General features: G+C 30.3%; 1 long non-coding RNA gene across 1 annotated transcript; it reads right to left on the reverse strand.

Annotated features, from left to right (window-relative positions):
* Positions 1 to 3,195: 3,195 nt before the first annotated feature.
* On the reverse strand, positions 3,196 to 15,024 carry LOC107440860 (uncharacterized). Its single transcript, XR_006225809.2, has 4 exons — positions 14,763 to 15,024; positions 10,388 to 10,515; positions 6,030 to 6,133; positions 3,196 to 4,359 (listed from the first exon to the last, which is right to left on the reverse strand). It is a non-coding gene; the product is annotated as an uncharacterized lncRNA (long non-coding RNA).
* Between the last annotated feature and the right edge of the window lie 10,692 nt (positions 15,025 to 25,716).

A 25,716-nucleotide genomic window follows, 5' to 3' on the forward strand; every position in this document is an offset into this window, starting at 1 on the left:
AGTCATAAAGGTGAAAAAGGTTAAATTTAAAAATCTATCACTATTTCCTTAGTTTGAATAGAGTACTCAATACTCAAATTCAAAAAATCCGCCATAAATAGAATGCAAAATGTATTGAGAAAAGTCCGATATGCTAAACAAAGTCTTAGCATATGCTGTAAAGAATGAACACTTAATACATGGTTACTTTTAAACTTTCTGGAAAGGTTACATTAGAGTAGTTTAATTGTTGAATTTCTTTATTATTCGAATACATAAGGGGTCGTTCAAATATTGCAAAAGCAAAATGGGATAGGGGTTCGAGATTATTTATGCAGACAAGGGTGAGGAGTATGAGCAACGCTTACGTAACAGATTAAAACCACATTTTCAAAATTTTTCTCTCAAAATTATAGAAAAAATATTGTTTTAAGAAAGGAAAAATTTGACAAAATTTCTAGGTGTTTCAGAGTTCAAGAGATTTAAACCACTGAAGGTAGACGCAAGATTCCTAAAGAATTTTAGACAAGAAATTTTATAAGAATTTAAAATAAACGACGAAGTTTTCAGAAGTGATAAACTGATTTTTTTAGAAGTATTTTAGTTCTAAGTTAATGAAAAAAAGGTTTTTTAAAGACTTTCTCGAGTAANCTTTATTATTCGAATACATAAGGGGTCGTTCAAATATTGCAAAAGCAAAATGGGATAGGGGTTCGAGATTATTTATGCAGACAAGGGTGAGGAGTATGAGCAACGCTTACGTAACAGATTAGAACCACATTTTCAAAATTTTTCTCTCAAAATTATAGAAAAAATATTGTTTTAAGAAAGGAAAAATTTGACAAAATTTCTAGGTGTTTCAGAGTTCAAGAGATTTAAACCACTGAAGGTAAACGCAAGATTCCTAAAGAATTTTAGACAAGAAATTTTATAAGAATTTCACTTCTGAAAACTTCGTCGTTTATTTTAAACTGATTTTTTTTACAGAAATATTTTAGTTCTAAGTTAATGAAAAAAAGGTTTTTTAAAGACTTTCTCGAGTAAATAGAGGAAGTACGATTCTTTTGCTGACAAGAGGGGGAGTCCAAAATTTCCCAAAACACGCTTTCGTAATATTTGAACACTCCCCCCCCCAAAAAAAAAATCGAAATCAGCCATAAAGTTATATTGAACAATAAACACGAAAATTTAAATTCAAAATTACAAAATTTATTCAAGATATTTACAGGAGCTATTTGACATTTAATGAAACAAAGCAGTTGTACATGAGATAGTTTAACATTTATTTAATAAATTCGCACTGCTACAACACATATTCTGAAAAAATAATTTCTATAACAATTTATTTCATAAGTCCAGGTGCAAATCTTTGGAACTACCATCTTTAAAAGCAGTTTAAGAATATTCATAAAGCTAAAAAATATTTAACATTTTATAACTTTAATTATTCAAAAGTCTGTTTGCATGCTTTCTAAAAACCTTTCTTTTAGGCAGCAGTTTTGCATCTGGGCTCTTTTACAATAGCGAAAGTATACACAGTTCCTTTCAAAATTTACAACTCAATAAAACGATGCATATAAATATGGAAACAAAGTTTCAGTAAATGAATAAAATTCAGAATTTTAACAATAAGCGAATGTAAAGAGCTTCCAAAACAATTAGTTACAAAAACAATTTTAAAGGTAAAAATATTTAAATTTTCAATTCTAGACAGATTTTAAATAAAGCTCAATTTTTTTTAATCAAATACTATTGTGTCTTAAAAACAACTCTTTATGTATTAGTAAATTGTTAAATCTAAAATATTTCATAAGCTTAAACACAGGATAAAATTTATCCCTATTTTCAAGTAATTTGCTATTTAATTTAATTTTAAAGTATCTTAAATTTTTGAAATGACACTTAAGATTATAAAGTTTAAGTAACATCTTAGGCTTACATTTAATAGATTTCATTTAAAAATAGTCACTAATGGCATCGAGATTTAACAGAAGTATTTTTACACAGTACGAGGATATGCTCTCTATTATAAGAGCTTCCATGCATGAATCGAGAAGTTCCGAAACTGCTGAAAGATTGCGAAATAGGAAAAGGAAGCAGAACGGCCGTCTACCACTTCCCATTCTTACCCCGCATTCTCCCAGCAATGACAAAAACTTCCGATTCATACTTGCAAGCTTCTATAGCAGATAGATGTCTTCGTATCGCGTAGACTTCAGTCAATTTCAGTGTATTGCCGAAACATTAACAATTTAGATAATCTAGATTAAAAGAATTTTAAATTTTTTTCAGTGTAATTACTCTGAACTGCAGCCGTTTATTTTAAAACAATCTACTCATTTTAACTTTGTGTGTAATCGTTATCTTAATCTTTTGTAAAGGTCGATGAACTTTACTATATATTTCATACATTTAGTTTCGATCACTTTCTTGCAGCCCTTATGCAAAATTACCTTTGGTAAGGAACAGTTTATATTTCTAAATTTAACCAATTTTTATTTAAATTGGAAGGTATGTGCAATATTTCTTTTCTAATTTAAAATTTAGGATTTCATCGGAAGAGTTTATTTGTTAAAAAGTCTTTAAAAGAAATTGTTGAAAGTTTAGCTTTAATTTATTGTCTCCATTGAACTACTTACGCATTTTTAAAGTAGATTACTTTTTAAAAATTATAAATTTAAAGTTNTTTCTAGTAAAAAATTTATCCGGATTAAATATCAGTTTGATTAGAAATATTCACGATAACTATTTGTAAAAACTTATCAAATAAATTATTCGGAAATCTAGTGTAATGTAAAAATCTTAAGTCTTGGATTTAACGGACAATATTTTCACCTCTGCAAACTTTAGGACTCTCGAAAAATTGAAAAAATCAAATTCAGTAAAAAACTAAAATGATTTAACTACTCTAGTGAAAAGAGATAATCGTAATTTTCATACTCCTTAAAAAAATTTATAACGTACAAGTTCTATGCAGTTTCAAATTTTACTCTAAGTTATGCAGTTTGAATGCAAAAATGTACGTTCTCCTTTCCTTGCTAAACGCTTTTATGTAAGGATAATTTTATGACTCTCTAAAACAATTTAGTTATACAAGTACGAATACAAATTTTTAAGAATGTCTACTGTCTGTCAAGTACTATTGAATGTCTACTTTAACAAAATCAGAACGGTTAGATCCCTAATCATTGTATAATCATAAAGCAACAGGCAAAACAACTCTTAATTTAAGTGTTCCCTTTTGAAATTTATATATCACATTTGTTTTAGTTGAACCGTTTATAAGGGCCATTTTATCAATTTAAGTTGAGATAATAATTTTGGGATTAAGAATACATTTTTCTTCTCTTCTTGACCCAACGTTAACCTTTACTATTACAGGCATTATGCCAACAAAGTTATAGATTCAATACGTTGTTTCATTAAGATAAAGGTTCCCAACAACTCTAGATCCATGAAATGTAGAGAAAACTGACACCAATAAATCAAAATAGTAAAATCGAAGGGAAAATAAAAGTTTTGGTTGAGTTTACTTTCTAAATGTAAACTAAAACTTGCAGCAGCTATGAGATTTGGTTTAAGAGGGCGTATAAAATCTATTTCGAATTTAAAAAGTTTAACCTTACGATAATAAATCTTGTTTAATTATATGTAGGTTTCAGGGTTTAGCATTTAAAATAATTTTGCTGAGAAAGAATTTTAAGGTTTGAATTTAAAAAAAAAATTTACTCTAATAATTTCATGATCAACATAAGTTAATGATATTAATATTTAAGCGATTTTACATTTTGTTTTAAAATAAACAGAGTACAAAGTAGTCGTTCAGAGTTCAACATTGATTTGTTTGGAAAATATTTAAATATAGAAAAATTAAGAAATCTAGAAATATTAATTAACGACGTATAGGTTTTACACTACTTAATGAGTTTAATTGTTTTGTTAGGAAAAAAAATGCTATACTTAATTTGATAACTAAGTTTAGAACCATTAAAAATTGAGATGCGATACAAAATATTCTGATAAGTTTGAGTAACATGTTTATACATGCTTTTAATTTATATTGATTGGGCCAGTTCTAAATTGACACATATTTCTGAAACCAGGAAGACTTTATGCAAGGATAAAATTACTGGTAAACAAAAATTTCAAGAACATAACCTTTTCAGAATGAAAGGATGGTGAAGTCACAATGGTCATATCTTCAGGGCAGGAGATTGCTGGCTCTGATAATAAGAAGTGAAGTATCAAACTACTGGGAAACAAACATCTGAGTATAACCTCTTCTGAATGAAAGGATGGTGACGTCACTAGGGTCATCTTGAGTACACTGGACTGATATAGACAGTTCTAGTAGAACAATGTAGAGACACTTTTTAATACCTGAAATAAAAGAAAGAACATTAGGAACAAAAATAGATTGCTAAATAAAATAAATTTCAGTTTCCTAAGTAGAATTAACACCTTTTATTAAGATCACCTTAATGTTTAGCACTTTTTGATAATTTCATAACCATGAGTTTTATTTGGAGCAGGGTATCTAAAGTTTTTGGTGTGGGGTTGTCCTAATAGTTACGAAAATTTAAAGCACCATAAGCATTGCGCAAATCGCGTCTACAGTTTTAAGTCGCTTTGATTTTTAGTTTCAAAATGTAGACCAGTGTGAAAATTTAAATATAAGTAACAAACTTAAAAACATAATACAATAAAAATAAGTTTGGTTCAATTCAAATATATTTTGCAAAAATATTTGACAAAGTTGCTAAGCATCAAAATTTCACATTTTTGCCACCCTCAATCTGAGCCCACAATTTAACAAATTAATCTGAAGGAAGAAAATTTTCCGTAAGAAATCCTGTAAGGAATGGAATGTTTTAAAACACTTGTAAGGAGGAAGATCTTGTGTTGTTCAAATCTCTTCTCGCTACAGCTTCTCCTGCTTACGCAAGTCTGAAAATAAGACTGCCCTCCCCTTTTAAAACGAATGCGTGGAAACTAAAACATAGTTATAAAGTGAATGGGGGTCATTCACATTCAGGGAGTTTTCCATAAAGATCAGCGGAATGGTGCCGTGCACAGAATTCAGCTTTTACGATGGACAGCCAAAAAGGAACACAGCTCAAGTTTCTTTTTTTCAGTGTTAAAATGTGACAATTAACACTAACACTACCATACCTTAACACTACCATACCTTAACACTACCATACCTTAACACTACCATAACCGGTCAAATGACCGTTTAAGAACTTTGCCATAGAAAATGCGCTTATCATATCTTTTTTGCACATTTGACTTTATGAATTTTTCTAACAATTACAAACTGTTAATATTCCACTTTTTGTATTTTGTTTGTTTCGAATAATACGTGTCATATTATTCCTACCACAACCGGTCATTTGACAGAGAGAATAATTTATTGCTTTAAAAAGGTTACCGGATCAAAAATTACAGCGTAATACGCGTTCAACGTATTGCATTGGATGAGTTGCACATTTGCTGTAAAGACTTGTGTAGAGAATTCAATCAGAATAACTGAATTCAAATATCAAGAAAATACCTAAAATTTTAGATTGACGTTTTTGTTTCAGAAAAAAAAATGACAAAAACTAAATGTTTTGGCAAGTAGCTTATATTTTATTTTGGATAGCTTTACTTAATTTTTACCCAGGAAAATGTCGAAACAATCAAGACATCACAAGTTCTTAGAAGAAAAAATAATAAGAATTATATTTCTTATAATTATAGCAATTATAGAAATAATAATTAGAAGAAATATGCATGCGGAAAATGTACAACGGAAACACCCTGTATTCGTAAAAAATATGTTGAGCAATGAATTAAAAATTCTTATTCTTTGTGTTTGTAAGACATAAAAATTGGCACTAAACAATTTTGTTTAATTGTAATAAAGTTTTTTATTTCAGTTTATCTCCTTCCTGATATCCATGTATCATACCTTCAATCAAGAAACATAAAGTCCGCTCATTTGACCAGCTATGGTAGATACATTAAGTGTTGCTATGTTTAGTGTTTAACGAGAAATACATACTCACTTTTATAAACACTAGGCATTATCACGGGGAAAAGTTCCGGACTTCAAGATGGTTAGGTAATTAGAAGATGTAACTTCCCTGGTGGTGTTCTCTTATTCGGAATTCTAAAAGATAAAGTGACTGTCAAAACTAAATATACTATACTAAACTATTATAAATATGTAGGGGAGAGTGGGGTCAATTGTAACAGGGTACGATTGTAACAGAGCAAAAATTTCGAGTGTCGGGTTCTAGATTTGGTTCCTAGGTGGCGCACAAGGTGTATTTAATAAATCTACATGTACACCCCTGATGGCAACCATTTTTATGTACTTTTGAAAGAGTTACATCACAAAAGATATTTTCACGCCACGCAAGTACTTTTTTTGGTATTAGAATATTATATTGTAACAAAGTAATTTTGTTTAAACAAATAAAAATTAGTAACCGAATATGTAAGTGGACACCTTAATTAACATTTCAAAAAAAAAAAGATTAGTTTTGCTAATTAACTAGCATTGTTTTTAACAAATGAAGCTGAAATGGCGTCTTGGGGACAATTGTAACAATAAGTAAAGGGACGATTGTAACAGCTGAAAATAAATAATCTTATGTTTACAAACCATTACTTAACTCTTTAAGAACCACCAATAGTTTCCTATATCATTTATATTATGTTGCATGTGCATTATTTTATTTGTCACCTTTCACAGCATAAATTAAAATTTTTAACCCCTTAAAGTTAAAAGTTTAACCCTTTAGGTCTCTGCTCATTATTATTTTTACTCCTAAAATATCACTACTATTTTGATCAATAAAGAAATATATCACAACTATGATAATATGTATAATTAACAATGTTTTAGTTGAATTTATGAACTGTTACAATTGACCCCTTAAGTGGGGACAATTGTAACAAGTGCTCGACTTTCAAAAATTGTTAATCACTAATATAATAATATTTAAAATAAGGTATTTATTTTTTTTCTAGTAGAGGATAGTCTACTTTACTCGTCTGTCAATTAATTCTAATAATATATTGGATTTTTTGTTAGTTAAAAATAGTTAAGTAAAAAATGTTACAATTGACCCCACTCTCCCCTACTGTTATAACATCATAGCACCCAATGGCAATCTTCTAAAAACTATTTTATACTTTTAAGCTTTTCAAAAAAGCCCCAATTTAAAAAAAAAATACTGATGCAAGCTAATGGGTGCAACGCAATACTAATTTGGATATGTTAGTTTTAAAAGAAATTGTCTTAAGTTTAGTTTTTAAAATACAAGCAAATGCTCTTTCTTAAATATCCATTTTCTTGACTTCGCATCTTGATCTATATCTAGAATAAGGTTACCGACGTTTTTTTTTTTTAATTACGAAACCTTCTGTAAAGGACACGATAGTAAACCAAAAATATTTTCTAAAATGTTTTGTAAGCGTTTAATAATTTTCAGAAAACACAATTTGGAGCAATTTTCGGAAATAAACTAGAATAGTATTAAGAATTAATTTTCCCCATTAAAATAATCATTGAATATTTGAATTTCCTAGCAAAAGAAAATTTAAAACTTTGAATGTATTTAAAGTGGTGAATTATTGAATTTATAAAAGTTGGTGCAAGCGAATAAATATCCTCCTAAAAGTTTTAGCGATTGAAAAAAAAAAATCTGAGGGAAAAAAGCGGGAGATAAGCGGAGAAAAGCGGGGATACACGCTAGATTGTATCAAACATCTTTCTTTAGAAATTCTTAAAAACTTGAAGAATTATATTCAAGCTTTGATTTTGTCATTAAAACGAAATTAAAAATTTCGACATCTGCACATCTTTTCATTCAAATGACCAGCAGTATTAAGATAGGAAATTTATAAATTTTTCTTAAAATCTACTGCGGCTACATGATAAAGAATCCAAATCCTTAAAAATGTTTAAAGTTTAATGTTAAACTTTGCGAAATAAGACCCAATTTGATGACTCTCGAACTACAAACAGCATATTTTGTTCGTAAAAATTCATTTAGTAGCTAAAGTTGTTTCCTCATTGTATAAAATATTTCTAAGCCCGCTTGTTGGATATCTTCCACTTACTGTCTTCAATTATGGCCGAATTTAAGAAAACCTTCAGTAAATTACAAATTCTTTACTACGCACTAAACCGGAATGAGCCCGAAAAAAATGTTATAACTAATCACTTTTAGAAACTCTTCGTAATCCTAGAAATTGCATTTTACTAAATAAAAAGTAAAAATTGAGCTTAGCTAAAATACTCATTATTATAATTTTCCATTATATTACTAGAGCTATCGCCAACTCACCCACAAACTACTATACTTCGAATAGTTTGTCTTCCATTCCAGATAAAATTACAGTAAAAAGTACTGGACGGTAAATAAAATGCCTTTATCGTAGAAATTTAAACCGTAGGTTAGAGTTTTTAGTGATTTTACAGTAAATCTTTCTGTATAAAAAATAAACTGCAGTTCCTAACCAAATTCTTAGACGCACTATTATACTCTATGTAAAATCTTAATTATCCTATACAGCAGCGGTTCTTAACCTATGGGTCGCGACCCAAAATTGGGTCGCGAAGCATATTTCTTGGGTCGCGCTGAGTCGAACCATAAAAGTTAGTTATACACCAAATAATAAGTAATACCAACACCTCCTAAAAGAAGTCATTGTGGCTTACTCAGCCTAATTTTGACTTTTTTTTGGGTCGCGACATGAACATATTTCTCAAATTTGGGTCGCGGCTTAAAAAGGTTAAGAATCACTGCTATACAGTATTGTTTTTAGGCGGAGGAAACCGGTTTAAACTTGTTTACGTTCGTGTATCAATTGGTTAACATTGTAATGCAATTACGTTAAAAAATAAATACAAATAGGAAGTATATAAAATATCTCCTTATTAAAGATTCATTACATGTATATTTAACTACAAAAGTATTGCCTATAAACATGTGCAAAACAAGTAATTATTAAAACACTACCATGCGTCTAATAATTCTGTTCATTATCATTATGTACTAATACCAATAATAAATATTCTATATTTAAATAATATTTAGTCTAATTTAGTTAATCGTCGAATTTATATGTAGTATAATTTAACCAACTGATGCAAAAACATTAACCCCCAACCGGTTTCATTCGCGTAAAAACATTAAAGCTGTAGAGTCAACTGATAATTAAAATCTTACATAGAATCTTATAGTTTACGGTACTGTATAGATACAATTTTATAGAGCAAAATCTATACGGGGCTGTATAGGTTTCGCTCTATAAAATTTTACGATAACGAAAATTTACATGCAGTGCGTCAGTGCTTTTTACCCTACTTTTGCAGTGCTGCTATTAAACGTTTTCCACGAAAATTTAAATTATTCACATACATGTATTGAAAATGTTTTTGCGCTTTTCACGCCTAAGCACTTAGATAATATTAAGATACATAAGTAGACATAATTTTGATCAAAAATCATTTTCAAAAATATGAGATGTACCACATTGTGCATAAAGCTGATCGATAAATTCATCTTAGAAGGAATCATTGAACTGATTTGCACATAAATACTGTTAAGTTTCGACACAGAGTAGGATCTTTATATAGCATAAGGTAATATTAGTTTTAAACCTTTAATTTAGAAACCCAAAAAGAATAAGAAAGTGGAAAACTTATTTTGTATCCTTAATTGTAATAGGAAAATCAATGGATCCTCTACCAANAGGTAATATTAGTTTTTAACCTTTAATTTAGAAACCCAAAAAGAATAAGAAAGTGGAAAACTTATTTTGTATCCTTAAGGCGTTTAATTGTAATAGGAAGATCAATGAATCCTCTACCAATTTCGTTTTCCTGATAGTACAAATGCAACGACAATGGAAACTTGTGTCTGACTGATTTTATCTTATAACCGCAGTTCAACAGCAGCCCCAATACAAAATTTGCGACTATCAACGCTCAACTCGGTAATCTTTTAATTTTGAACCCAACCCAGAAGACAATGGAACTCGTAGATCGAGTGCTCGGAGAAATTTGCCTTCATGGAGGACTTTGATGGAACTAACACACGATGAGAATATTTTACTTCAGCACTGGTACGAGCTAGTCTGGAAAGGAATTCATATCAACCAGCCACCACTAGGATTCGAACCTGGGGTCACGTTATCGCAAGGAGAATGCTTTATCCTCTGAGCCACAACGGTTCAAATCATTTACTGAAATGTATTGATTACTCGATAAAATGCTCATACTAATATGGGAACTGTATTATATATAAAGAAACCCGCATTTGACCGTACAACTTTCAGGAAATAAATATCTTTAATTACTTCAGATAATTAAGAGTTAAAATTTAGTAGTTTACCACTATATACTTACCGGTTGTAAAATCTTAGAAGTTGTTACTCTTAGATTCCAAATTGGTGTTTGTTCGAATCTTCCATCCAACTCCGGGATGTTCTGTTTAAGAGGTCTTTACATGAATTTCTTGAATCAGACTGTCAGAGCTGAAAGTAAACAGTTTATTAAACCCTGACCCAAACATTTATCGAAGCAACTAATGACCGACTTAAAATCAAAGGCATTTAATTAGGGAGTTTAGCACACTGTTTAGATACAGCGGAAAGTTATTACGGGTACTTATCGGTAATAGGCACCACGAGTTGACAGATTCTTTCGCCAATAAGAACTAGTTCCCTAAGAGTGAAATTTTTTGTATTCCTAAGATATTTATGTTTAACATCTTACCATGATATTTTTTAGAATTTAAATTTTTGCATTGGATTATTATTTCAGTTTATTAAGTTTAACACTCACGTCAATAATTATTGTCGCGTGTACTATTCACGATACTATTATAACTAGATACATATCGCTCATGATCGCAAAATCGTATTTGATATATAGTATGGGATGTCTGTGACCTACGCGTACCAGAATCTGGCGTGTTGGCGATCAGCGTCATGGTCTCCATGTAGAATATTACATCCATTTCTGTTCTTTTATTTGTACACTTTGTTTAATTCACGCATAACACAAAGAATCAAATCCTCATATGGATTAAGCAGATGCAAAATTACGAATCCATACGATTGTTTGGAAAGATTTTGCCAAGTGGTGAAATATAAGAATTTTGCAATTCGCAATAAAGCTAGGTATTATTTTCTCATTCTTTAATGAGTGTAAAGTAGTGTTTAATATTTATTATCGAAAGTGAATCCACGATGTTGTAAAAAAGAGGCATTTTAAGATATTGCTATAGGGAGGTGGAAGGCTTCATGGCAAAACTATGATTTGATGACAATCTAACAGAGCTCCCTCAAACTTTAAAATTCGTGGACGACCCTTTATTTGTGGAAAATGCTTCTGCCAAAAAACTAATTTTAAAAATACCAGATTAAGAAAATTCTTCATCAAGCTTTATATCATTGCTAAGCATTTTGGATTTATCATTAGATATCCCTCATTTGCTAACACTTGTAAAACGAAGACATGATTTTAGTGTATTTTTGTTGATAAAATTTCAGATTATTATAGAGTTTCCATAAGTTTTGGCTTGGTACTTTACGTTAGTACTCTCTAGACAAAATTATCTTGTTAAGTAAAACATTCGTATATTTAATATTTCACTGCATGTAAAAAAAACTGAAATGTTTTCGAGCAATTCAAAGACTAAAATTTGAGAACGTTCTGTTCTTTATAATTTTAGAGGAGAGGTATTGAAATTTGAGTTCAAGATTCATCCTCTGAGGAACGTCTGATCATCTCTTAGCTTAGAGAAAAGTGAATTAAAGTAGACCATGAAGCTTCAGATATTTTTTTAAAACATTCAAACCCTGTGGTAGAATTTTTAGAGCTATCTGCGACAAAAGTCTAGCACTAATATCTTTCTGCGAGATACTTTTAATCATAAAACATCTATGCTACTCAGTTCAAATAACAAAAATACTGTGTTTACCAAAAAACAAATTTTTTAATAAAAACATAATTATGCTAATATTATGGGTGATATTCTCGCATTTTGTGGGGTGGGCATACAAATTATTTCCTACTTCGAATTTTGTAAACAATTATTACAATAAAAATATTAAAAATCACGAAATCAGTAGTAGTAATTGCCGGAAAAAAAAGACGAAATTACGGGAATCCGGCTCCTCAAATGCGTGTTTCGTTTCAAGATTACGTTGTTGTAATAAATGTCTCTTAAAAATATCGGATTTAAAAACTAAGAAATCAATAACTGCCAAAAACTAAATAGATTTACTGCTTTGATAAGTAAACACTCGAATGCACGATTCGAATTTTCCATATTGTTTAAAATATATCGGGATATTTAAAATCCACGCGAAAACCAATAACTTCCGAAAATACAATCATGACATTACATCGATTTACAATACAATCGTCGTAAATGGAGAGCGTCAAAAAGTGATGATCCAGTCGTATGATTCAAATATTACGAGTAAACATTTCAGTAGAAAAGTAATTTTTCTTCAAAAGAAAAATTTTTCTGCAAGAACTTTAAGATATGATAATCTTACACAACCCTGCCATAATTTGCATATTGAAAGCTCCTAACTTTACCTCTTTATTTCCCATACTTTTTATATTACTTACGTAGGTGAAGATCTTCAGCGGTATAGCATTATCTCAAAAGGATGCAGATTCATTAAAATACAGATTACAAAAAAAAAAGATCGCCGTGCTTTGAGGGTAGCATTCCAAAATCAAAGCTTGCAAAATACAGGAATCTACTTTAAAAATGTTTAGTTACACTTTGATTCATCCAGTTCTTACAAAAGTCAAAAACTGCATATTAATTGCGAAACGTTTTTAACTAGGCCTAAAAAGGTCAGGAATTTGTTCACCGACCAACATTTCCAGTCCACTATAAGCATTCCTCATGTAAGTTCCAAAAATATCAAAACTGGTGTTTTCAGAGAAGTTGGACAGAACTTCTACAAATCTTTATCTTTGATGCTGATAAAATTTAAGCAATGGAGCAACATCAGTTCGTAAAGTTAAGGCTACAGTGGACTCTTTATAAGTTTCTTAAAAAATANAATGGCGCAGCATCAGTTCGTAAAGTTAAGGCTACAGTGGACTCTTTATAAGTTTCTTAAAAAATATGTTTACATTTAGAGAGAACATTAAAAAAAATTAATTTGATACACAATTCATGCCGTAAGATGAAAAATTTAAAATTTCTTCAAAACAAGTTGTAGATTTGTTTTGAAATAGGCAAAACATGTTTCTTCAAATTTTAGAGAAAAAATTGATAATTTTTTTAATAATTTCCATACAAGCAAGTTAAAAAAAAAAATATTTAAAATCGTTCCTCTATGAACGTTTTGGAACATTGGAATGACTCTGAAATATGTTGTGGCACCTTATTTTGAATTTGTTTCTTTCTCTACAAGTTTTTATCATTTATCTAGAGACTGTGTCAAAAAAAATTCACGGAATAGTCATCAAAATGATAGCGCATGGAACTATTTCAATTTCCAGTTCGATGCAAAATTTTTGTTTCGAGAAACAAAAACACAACACTCGCAAACAATAACAAGTTCTTGTAATAAAAAAAAAGCGAAATTACACTAATATTGTCAAATGTTTTACAAATTTTTAAAATTTTAATAATATGATTTTTTATACGACTTAATATAAAAAAGTTCAAAATAAGAAAATAGATTTTTCGAGTGATTTTCATGATATTGGGAGTTCATTGTAGCCTTAGTAATTTTAATGTCCTAGAGATTATAAAATTTGTATGGAAGGTTTTATTTTTACATAAAAGGTTCTAGTTTATTTAGCTCTAGTATAAAACTAGATAAATCACTCTTAACCAAAATACAACAACTAAAATTTTAAAACACTATCATTAAAATAAAGCTTGAACTATTCACCTTATAATTTAAAAATTCAACGACCTGAGGAAACCGAATAAAGTAGTTTACTTGAGACAGAATTTAAATTTTACCAAATTTTTTGGTCATGTTAACATTAAGTAAACTCATTCAAAATTTTTTTAAAAAGCACAGAATTAAGTTAACTTAATATCTTAAGTGAATTTAAATTTTTATTGAATTATGCATAGTCAGTTTCAAATAAATTAAAAAACTTCAATATAAAAAATATATATATATATTTTAAATGTCAACTTCATGATTTTGTACGGATTAGTTTAGCATTAAAATTACCAAAAGATATATATTAAAAAGAATTACAAGCAAGATAACCACTTCCGAAACTTTCGTCTCTTAACACTTAGAATTGACCAGTAAAGTTTCCGAATGAAGGTACAAGGTTCAAAATTAAAAATTTTCAAAGCCTGAGAAACTGGAAAATCAAAATTGCACATGTTTAAAATTATAATAAATGCACATCCAAAATCTGCATGTAAGTCAATAAAATAATAAAATCTTAAAACAAGATATCTTTAATAATTTAAAAAAATTCTATAAAGCCTTTATCAGAGAAAAGTTTCCGTAACAAAGCGCATAATAACAGTTAAATATCATAATTAAATTACGATTGACAGTTGTAAAAACTAGTATAATTTTGTTATGAAAGAAAATAATGAAGATAGCTTTCTTATACAGGTTTGAATTTGTTAGTAGACTTTCGCTGTACATTAAAACACATATATATCAAAGGAACAAAATTAACATTCAATGTTATTCAAAGTTTTAAAACACAAAACTAATTTTTCTGATTTTAAAAATCAAATCTTGCAATTTGAAATTTTACTTACCTTTCGACAAAATGGAGAAGACTGGTGAAAGATTGAGTAGCTGACGAGGAATCTAACGACTCGTTCAAATGGATCTACTATTCTTGTAGAAAACATGAGCTCACACAAATATCTCACAAATACAACGTTTCAAGTTATTAAACTCCTACAAACCAATGGAAAGTCAGACTACGAAACTGGAAGCAAAACACCACCCTTAACAACTGGAGCAATACAAACTCATTTTGCACATTAATTTCGGTCTTATTATACTTTTGAAAAATATCGATTACGATTATTTTATAGAATCACTGAATATTTTATGTATAGAAGAGGGGCCTCCCTGGTCGAGTGGTATCGCTCTCCAAACGCTGTTCAAAGCATGGAGGTAGCGGGTTCGAATCCCGCTGTACTCTGAATGTATCTTCGTGCTGTCTTCTCTGTATTGTATTATCTGTTCTTCTATTTGACAATGGTTTATAAGCCTAAATTGAGCACCCAAGCCTGCAAATGTATGTAAATCCAATAAATAATATGTATAGAAGATATGGACCTCCGTGGCTGAGAGGTATTATTCTTCTGACGAACGCTCAGAAATGTGGGAGCTTAGGGTAGTGGCCATTTCGAATCTCATAAGTTTGGGCTTTGCTTCTATAATTTATGTTATCTGCTAAATAGGTTTATAAAACCGTTCTTTGTATTCAGCACTCACACCTGCACATGTATGCGCAACAATAACCAAACATACGTTGTTGTGGGGTATTGTTCATTTTCTAAATCGTCTAAAGTATGGAGGTAGATTACCACCCTAATCCTAGAAGTCATCTTCAATTCTGTATCCGTGATGTCTTTTTGTAATAGGAGCTATCTTGAAGACTTCAACTTGATAAGAGCCATTTGGCCACACAAATCTGATGATTTAGGTATAAATAAATAAAAAAAAGAAGAAAATTTGAAGGAAGAATATAAAAGTTTTGGTCCCGCAGTGGACTGATCGTTAAGACACGGCTCCCAGAAGATCACCAAAGTCAAGCATCACTGGCTACGGTCAGTGTGCGGTTGGGTGACCCACTTGGATCAGCCTGCGTAGGGACCGAGGGTGTGCGATATTGGTCCTCGTTAAACTGTTCTACTGTAAAGTGCTCGACTTCGNCGGGGGTGCCATCCCCTCTGCAGAGGATCAAAATTGTGATGGCATGTCTTCGGATCATCCTCCGGGATGTTTCCCAGACTGTCTCTAATAGCCCATTGTGCAGCTCTAGTGCGACGTAAATTAACAACAACAACAACAAAATTCTTTCAATTATTATTTTATTTAACTAATTATAAATAGTAAACAGAGTGGATGGTGGTCAAACATACTTAGTGACCTAACATAAGATTTGTTCATTTATTTCGCAGATGTGTATGAATCTTGCAGGCGCAAATTGTACAGTAAGTGAGTTGTAGTTGTTGTAGTTAATTTACGTTGCACTAGAGTTTCACGATGGGCTATTGGCGACGGTCCGGGAAACTTCCCTGAGGATGATCCGAAGACATGCCATCACAATTTTGATTCTCTGCGGAGGGGAGTAGCCCGACGACTTGCACGCGAAGTCGAGCACTTTACGGTAGCACAGTTTGACGAAGACCCATACCGTGCACCCTCGGTCTCTACGCAGGCTGATCCAAGTGGGTCACCCACCCGCACACTGACCGTAGCCAGTGATGCTTGACTTCGGTGATCTGCTGGGAACCGTGTCTTAACGATCAGTCCACTGCGGGACTACAGTAAGTGAGAGTTGAGTACCAAAAAACTTCATTGGAACACAGAAAAATAGATGACGGTTGACTTTTGAAGCTTTCCTGGTGATAAACTATTCAAATGATGGGTGTTTGCATGATAACCAATCACTATTTGTAGAAAGAAGCACAAAATACACACTTTAAACAATAGAATATATTTATTTCAAAAAATATGTAAGACAATGTTGTTTATTCTTTGTCTTTTTTTAAAATACAATTTATAAAAAGTAAGATTCGCAAAGGCCGCCGAACACTGCCCGGGTGTGCCCTTGCGTTAAGACGATACTGCTCGAATGCGCTTTATGGATTGGATGGTAGTCGCATGACTTTTTCCTTAAAGAAATGCACAATGCTGTGTAGCGAGGAGGTAGCGGGTTCGAAACCCGGCTTAACCCTGGATGTATCTTTGTGCTGTTTTTCTCTCAATGGTGCTATCTGTTCTTGACAAAAGCTTATTAGCCGTACGTTTGTCATAAGCTCACAAGACTGTATATTTATGAGAACCACTGAAAAAATAAATAAAAATTTACTTCCAAGATAATCATGCAATTGATCTCAATTAATACAGCACGTTAATTGCATTTTGAACTATACGCGTTGATCTGAAGCTAATTGGGCCAGCATTGAAGATCGATGACAGATACTAACTAGACTTGTTTAATTTACAAAACAACTCAAGATCTGGTGTAGTATTTGAATCTCAGGCGCGGTATTTAAACACACCTTTTAGCCGAAGTGTTTTTACGCGTGTCGCATACATAATGAACGAAATAACAGTTTGAATTGCGGATATTCAATACAGATGCCTTAAAGTGTGCCCCCCTGACCTTAGAAAACATCTCGAATTTATTGAGAGGGTGTTAATAAAAGAAGAAAAAACAAAACTAAATATCTTTTTTTCCTATGCATTTTTTACGCTGAATCAAATGAATGTTCGAAGTCATAAAGAATTTTCTTATAATAAATTTCATATACTATGTTAAATAGTTCGAGTCACTAGGCTTTTTTTTTCCTTTTTATTTTTTTTTGGAATTCTATAGATTTCACAAGCGTAGTTATTTTGAAAAAAAATGTGGATTACTCTTAAAACGAAACTCGAGGTTGCTTGAAATAATTTTTAAGTGTTGACTGATCCACTTGTTCAATTAAAAATCGCTGTCGATTATAAGATTGTGTTCAGTAACACGTGTTTTTTTCGGTAATTTTTTAAGTTGCTTGTACTAAAGTTACCCCAAAATCTCTTGTGAACATTTGAACTACTGAACATTTCCCTTCAAATATTTTTCATTTTACGTTGTTGCAGTTATATTTTTTAAGTTTGAGAATGGGAAATTTTGCATTTATATTACTTTTAATAAAAATTAAATTGCACACAATTCCAAACTATAAATTTCAGTAGCTGAAAAAGCATTTTCATATCTTAGTAATAATAATAATTTTAAATTGGAAAGCGATTCTGAAAATGAAATACGTAAAATCGTTTCTAAAAAAGAAAGCTTTTCTTCGCACGTTAAGTTGCTATATATAAAATAAAAATAATAAGGCTTGTGTTACGTATTATTTATTAAATTATGTATTAAAATAATTAATTTTTAAAAGCTAATTTGAATATTTTTCTCAGAAAGAAGAGGATTTTTCATTTATTTAATATAAAATAATGGACGAGATTTATTAAAGATCGAATTTCGCAACCAATCTTACTGTTTTTGTTTTTCAAACAACCTTTCCAAAATAATAGGGGGATGAAAAGGAGTTGCACTTTCTTTTTTTGCTCACTGTTTCAGCGGGTCATAAGCTCTCAGCGAATAAGAATGCTTTTAAAGAAATTTATTCACATCTTCTGTTTTAAATTTTTTTAAAATTTTAAATTGCGTTAAATAATATTAAACTCGTATATTTTATAAGCATTTATTATACATACATATTGTTATAGCTTTTCTAAATGCTATAACAATATCTAGCTTTACATTTTTATCATAGCATTACATTTTTGTTTACTAAATGAAGGCTGTTGCAATCTTACTTTGGTTTGTTTTTAAATTATTTGATTGAATATAGTCTACATATTATTGCTTTGGTTGCGATACTCTTTCAATTCTTTATTCTATGACTCATAACGGAGAGTTTTAAATCACTTGTTAAAACATGGTTCCTACTTCTAAGGAATAAAAATAAAAGATTTAAAATTAGCACTTATTCAAAAATGTTACCAACTGTTATTGAGATAAAAAGTATTTCTATCAGATTTTCATTCACTCTTATTTAATTCTATCACAAGTTTAATCTATATAAATTTATTCAAAAAAGTATTTCCAACGATTTCATTTTTAAGTGCAACAATAAAATAAGAAAAAAATTAACCTTTTCAGTACACTATAAACATTTTTATTTTTTAACATGCGTTTTTTGAACATTAATTTTCTTTAAATTTTTCATTTAGTTCATCGAGTAAGGAATTCAACCTCAGCATCATTTAATTTTTCTACTTGCTAAATAAGTGTTTTGTTAATATTTATTACGAAAGCAAATTGTTGATGTAAAGTAAGAGAAATAATTGGACAAAACTCATTAAATGAAAGGACTTCAAAACCAAATACGTGACAGACTGACGTTTAATTTCGTTGAATGATTTATCCATTATATAACATGCATGATCATTTATAAAGTCTTCACAATAGGCTGAACGAATTAACGATATCTAAATCATATTTATGAAATGAGTTTCAAAGTGAAATGTATATTTTAGCAGTTTCACGCGCTTCTTTTACAATGAGTGAAATTTAATGGATTTTATAATGAGGGAAAACGTGACAAAAAATAAATTAAGCATACGTATTTTTATTTAAGGTAATGTTCATCATAACCATTATCTTTCAAACAACATTGCAATGATAGAAAAGCATTTAAATTTGCTCAATACAGGCTAAAACGAATCTAATTTATCGAAGCTAAAACGAATTTTTTAGGGTAATGATGGAGTAGTCTTATTAATCATTCTTATAAGTGTGTTGCTTATTAGTTGTTCTTATTTACTTATTGCTGCACAGATATATGAGGGGCTTGTATGCTCATCACAAAGGGAGTATAAAAGCCCCTTATAAGACGAAGAAAAGATGGCACAAATTAGAGAAAGGCTTCAAGGATTCGAGTCCCCCTCCTGTCGAGCTAACCGCAGGAGGTTCTCGTGGTTTTCCTCTACATGTAACGCAAATGCAGGTTAGCTCCATCAAAAAGTCCTCCACGAAGCCTAATTTCTCCCAATCCTTGACCCAGGAGTTCCCTTGTCTTCTGAATGGGGTTCAAAATGATAAGACAACGGAGTTGAACATGGGTAGCTGTAAACTCAAAATTGGGTTGGCTTTTCACTTACGATTATAAGATAAAGTAAAACTGTCTCTTACACAAAATGTCTATTTGAACAGTAATCAAGAAAATCTATTATAATTTATGGTTATATATGGGTGAAAACTGTTTGAATCATCAAGATTTCACTTTTTTACATCACTTCAAATAGTTTAAATACAATTTTATTAAAATAGCTACAACTGAAAGCAAATTTCTATTAGAAAGAATTTTAATTGTTCTTTTATGTTTGTTCACATATTTATAGTTTTCAAAGGTTTTGGAAACAAATACGTCATATCTAGTGGATTCTATAACTTTTCAATGCTTTGTTGACACAGTTTACACGCTGCCGTTTTGCCGTTGTCATGGATACTGGGTTACTCTTTAAGTTAGTTGGGGGCATAAGGTAGCAAAAAAAGGAGAGAAAGTGGCCGATATTGGCGTTAAGGAAAGTGCCGATTTTTTTTTTAGCCAAGAATCTTACTAAAATTTTGAACAAATTACAGAAAATAACAATATTTTTTTAGAGCATTTCTAATAATAATTGATTGGAGATACTAATTGTAAGCTGATTTCTTATGATTTCTAAAAAACAGATTTTCTTATTAATATTTTACAACATTTCTTATTAATATATTATATACAAAACTAATATTAAACGAAAAAAAAAATTAAGCGATGCGAGTTGGCTGACCAGTGCAAAAAGCATAGCCAACGCGCCAACTACTCGTCCTCCGAAACTAATTCATCGCCAAACTAAAACAACTCTTTCTTCTTTGTACATTCGCTTTACTGAGGAAGTATTTAAAAGTTAAATACATTTAAAGAACATAAAACTTCTAATACATGTTTCAAGATAAACTTTTTTTTCATTATGTAAAATTTATTTATATCTGTACACACATTTAAACAGTAATTAATTTCAGAGCAGGAAGGACTGCTTTTCAAAAGCGCAGCATTACATTTTCAGTCTTTTCCTGTTGTGCCAACTTAAAGTGAAACTAAGTATAAGACATATGATGCAATTTGGGCAAAAAGTTTATAATAGCTATTAGAAAATTTTGAGTTGTACTCAATTTTCTCGATAACGCTCTATTCTGCAAGGTTCAGGTAATTATTATTGAATTATAATTTGATATTTTAAAATTATATTAAAAAAGTAATATTTATTCTCAAGTGTAATTTTTAAACTTTGATTTCCCTCAGTGTCATAATATGATCCTTTTCCAATAACTAATTACAATGTTTAAAAAAAATTTCTCCAAAGTTTTGTTTAAAATATTACCCTTTTAAATATGAACATTTTCATTAATTTTAGATAATTATGCCCGATTTAATTTTTGTTTCGTCTTAGTTAGTACCAAACAAATGCAATGCACAATAGTTAAAGCCTCCAAAAAGAGAAAGAAAAAAATTTATCTAAGGACATTAAAAAGTCATAAAAGATTTTTATAACGGCTAACATTGTAATGAAATACATTAAAAATATAGGATGTATATAAAAAATCTCCTGATTAAAGGCCCATTACATGTATGTTTAAATATAAAAGTATTGCCTATAAACTCGTGCAAAACATGTCATTATTAAAAAACTACAGTACCTCTAACAATTTGATCTAATTATTATAATATACAAATATAATACCTAATATAATGAATATTCTACATTTATATAATACATCGTCTCATTTATCTAATCGTCGAATTTATATTATATATCGTCTCATTTATCAAATCGTCGAATTTATATTATATATCGTCTCATTTCACCTATTAATAAGCGGACGTAAACTAGTGCAAACCGGTTTCAGTCGGGTAAAAACAATAAAGCTGTATAGAGTATCACCTGATAGTTAAGATTTTACACAGAATCGTATAGTGCGTCTAATAATTTGAACAGCGATTTTACAGAATAGAGAAACTTTTGAAATGATATTCGTAAAATTTCTAACAACACTATAAAAGACAAGCTCAGCACTCGAAACAGTATAAACTGTATATATAGTTCACCGACGCATTGTCATAAAATATGAAAGTCACATAACAATGTTTCTAGTTGCAAGGAATCAATAAAAAATGATTCTTGGGAGAAAAAATATCACTGATTTTTGAATTTAATCGGTGACATTGCTATTGCGCTCGCTGAACTCAGTATGAAGGTAATTCTATGATCAGTTATTCTCCTGTGTCTGAAACTGACAGTTGGTTTCGCTTTTCCGCAAAACTTTTTACCTCTCTCGAATGGCTGTGTTCGATTTTGTAATCACTCGAGTTTTGTGTTGTAGTTGGCAGATGCAGCTGAATACAAACAGCCTCTTCAACACATATTATACTCCTTCTCTCTTTTCAGAAAACTTGCGGTCTCTTTAAGCAAGCAAAAGAAGATTTATCTTCAGATCATCGAAAAAAGAAAACAGCTAAGCTGGTACTTATTTTTTCTTCTTCTTCTGAAACTGCTTACGATGAGTTTAAGAAAGATGCGGAGGGATATTTTTTTAAAGCTCAACGCAACGATCCCACTTAAAAAGGAATTTTTTCGGTAGGAGTGTTTTGAATAAATTATCACAGACTCTAAACCGTTTCACTTGCCAATTTTTTTGAAAAAAAAATGCTAAAAAAAATCATTTTTTTTATTTTATTATAAAATACAAGGAGCTAAAACAAAACATAATACTCAAATTCAAAGCTGAAATTTTAATTTTTTTATTGTGTAAAAAATATTTAATTTACCTACCAGTTGGACCCGAATTTAACGAACCCCTATTTAAAGAATTTCGCGATTTAACGAATTTTTCTTCAACCCCAGCAAAAACAGAGTCAAAAACTCCTAATTAACGAATAATTAACCTCGAATTAACGAATTATTTCAGCATCCGGAAAAAATATTTTTCATTAATTTTGATCAGAAAAATATTGAATTTTTTTTGTAATTGGCAGATTCTAAAGGGAAAAAAATCTTTCCTGGGAGGAATAAAATAGAAAAAGTGCATATTCGTCTCAAACAAAAGAAACGACAGCAACAGGGAAAAACAAAATTCGTCTTGGGGAGGTGGGCAGAGTTAATAAGACATATTACACTTGCAAGGTCTTTTTCCGGGGGTTTGTCAGGTGGGCTATGAGTCAAACAGGAAATTCCTTTCTTATCTTTGATAGTTGTTTATAACTAGTAATTTTTAATAATACATATGTACAAAAAAAATTTTTTTTTGAACCCCGCTTTTACGAATGACCCCGATTTAACGAATAAAATTTCCGGTCCCGATGAATTCGTTAAATCGGGGTCCGACTGTATCTCAAATGATCTCGGGCAAATTAAAAAAGTTGAATATGAGTCTTCGTATATGTTCACATCTTCATCATCTGAAAAATCATCACTTTCACTCGTGAATGCCATTTTTTTACTCTTTTTTTGTATGTAAATCCATCAACCATCGTATATACAATTGTACGAAACACGTCTGCAGTCCCACCAATAGCAAGTCCCCCCAAACAAATATTGGCAAACTTCCAATCACAGCAGATTATTAGTTTTTGCTTGCGGCCGAATAAAAACGTGATAAACCAAAGCGTTTTGACGATAATAACTCGGGATGATAAATATTTGCAATCTATACATGCCCGAGTTAACTCGGGATAATAAATATTTGCAATATATACATGCCCGAGTTAACTCGGGATAATAAATATTTGCGATCTATACATGCCCGAGTTAACTCGGGATAATCAGGTAAGTGCTTCCATTGTGTATCACTGTGTGTGTGATTACTTAATATTGATGATTGAAGTAAAGTAAAGAGACGTGTAACTTTTTAAGGATTGTTTTCATTTTCAAAAAAGGAAGTAGATTTATTATTATTCTTTTAGGATTCCTAATTTTTACATTAAAAATTTCACAAGTATATTTAATTTAAATATCCCGAGTTACAATTTGTAAAATTTTACTGAGGCTTAGTGTACATGAGCCTTTTTTACAATTGCAAACTGCATGAAATTAGTAGTTAATTGAGCAACGAATGTATATTAGCTACGGTGGTATATTAGCTAATTTGCATGAAGGTGGGTTTAACTGGATTAAACCTAAAAAATGAGCAGTTTGATAAGAAAATTCCGAAGGCTTTTTCAATTAACCTGGTGTACGCATGGCTATTTTTAAGGAACTGGATTATTTAAATAGCCTGACGCATAGATAACTGTTTGCTAAGAGCCGGATTATTCAATAAGCCTGTCGCATAGACGACTGTTTTTAAAAAGTAGGATCATCTAATTGACATTTGACATGTCTATTAAATTGGATTTTTGACAGTAATCAGAAATGCTACTTCCTTTTCAATTTTGATAATTCTTTTTTAAAATGCTTTTTGATATTCCTTTTTTAATTTCTAATTGAAAAAAAATCGTATTAGTGATTTTGTTTACTTTTAGACAATATGAAAAGCATTGCAAAATAATATATATCTAAAATTTGATATTTTTTAAATGGTAATAAATTAAATATCGAATCCATACAATCCTCTGAGCATTATGTGAATATAATTCCAAATAAAATATTCCAAAGTATTTGCGTAAGTTGAAAAGAAATGGCAAGCAATTTGCACATGGTAGTGTGAGATACATTTTAGTTATTACTTCATTTTGAAAAAGGAAAATTTTAAGATGCAAAAATTTATGCAATGAAATAAATAGTTATTGCAGAGTTCTAAAACATTATGAGAATTAATAAGATTGTATAAGATTGTTTTGTTTCTCTTTTTTTATCCCTTTATTTTTACATAGTTCATAGTATTTTTTTTTTACAAAATTTGACTCGTGAAAAAATTCTAAAATTGAATTTTCAATAAAATCAAAAAATTGAGCTTAATCACGCGTGCTGTATGTTTTGTAAAAATTTTGAAGCAGTTTTAATAATTTTGTTTTTTTTATTCGCCTTTGATTTATTTTGCCTCTAATGAAACTCGTAGTCGGCCTTTATGTTGCGTCCATCTGTTAGGGTTAGTATATCAATGCCGGACCACGAAAATAAACTTTAATAAGCGTTTTTCACGTACAAATAGTTAATAAAATCATTTATATTTTCAATAGGATGCCCGCAAGTGACGTGGGACATTTTTGTTTACATATGCAACTGTTCTTCCATTCTATTTCGAGCAAACCAAGCCGATCAAATATCAATTCTCTTAAGTGACACATTCTATATTTCTTCACAATGCTTCTTTCACAAATATTTCAATTCTTTCACAATATATATTCCTTACTTAGCACGAAGACAGGCATGAAGCCACGTATGACGTAAGCAAACTGACATCGAAAGTGCCAGGTAACAAAACAAAAATGTATCACAGTTACAATAAAATATAATAAACAAATAATAAATCTAAGCTAAGCAAAAGACGTAGAAGAGAAAGAAATATTTCAATAAATTCGATGTTCGATATGAGGCTATTTTTATTTGCCTTTCGTTAATTAGTATTCTAACTCATGTGGAGAAACTTAGCTTATAAATGAAAAGCTGATGCTGATAATTCATAACATGTGTTTGTATCCATAGGTCACATGTGTGGGTATCCACGATCTTCTTCTTCTAGAAGTGGAAGTATGCTTTTGTGTTTGTAGTTAAATCAGTCTTAAAATAAATGTGTAAATTTAATTAAAAAAAAAGAAACTAATAAAATCTCTTAAGATATTTTACAAAACAACATCACGCGTGATTAAGCTGAATGCTTTTAATTATTTGAAACGTGCAAATCAATAAATTATCTTACAATCCATGACCAGTCATTTTTATTTTAAAATCATACGAAATTTATGAAACAACTTAATTGAAAAAATATATTAAATTGAATGGAAA

The sequence above is a fragment of the Parasteatoda tepidariorum genome, chromosome 8, assembly GCF_043381705.1.
Source record: "Parasteatoda tepidariorum isolate YZ-2023 chromosome 8, CAS_Ptep_4.0, whole genome shotgun sequence".
NCBI classification, from domain to species: Eukaryota; Metazoa; Arthropoda; class Arachnida; order Araneae; family Theridiidae; genus Parasteatoda; species Parasteatoda tepidariorum.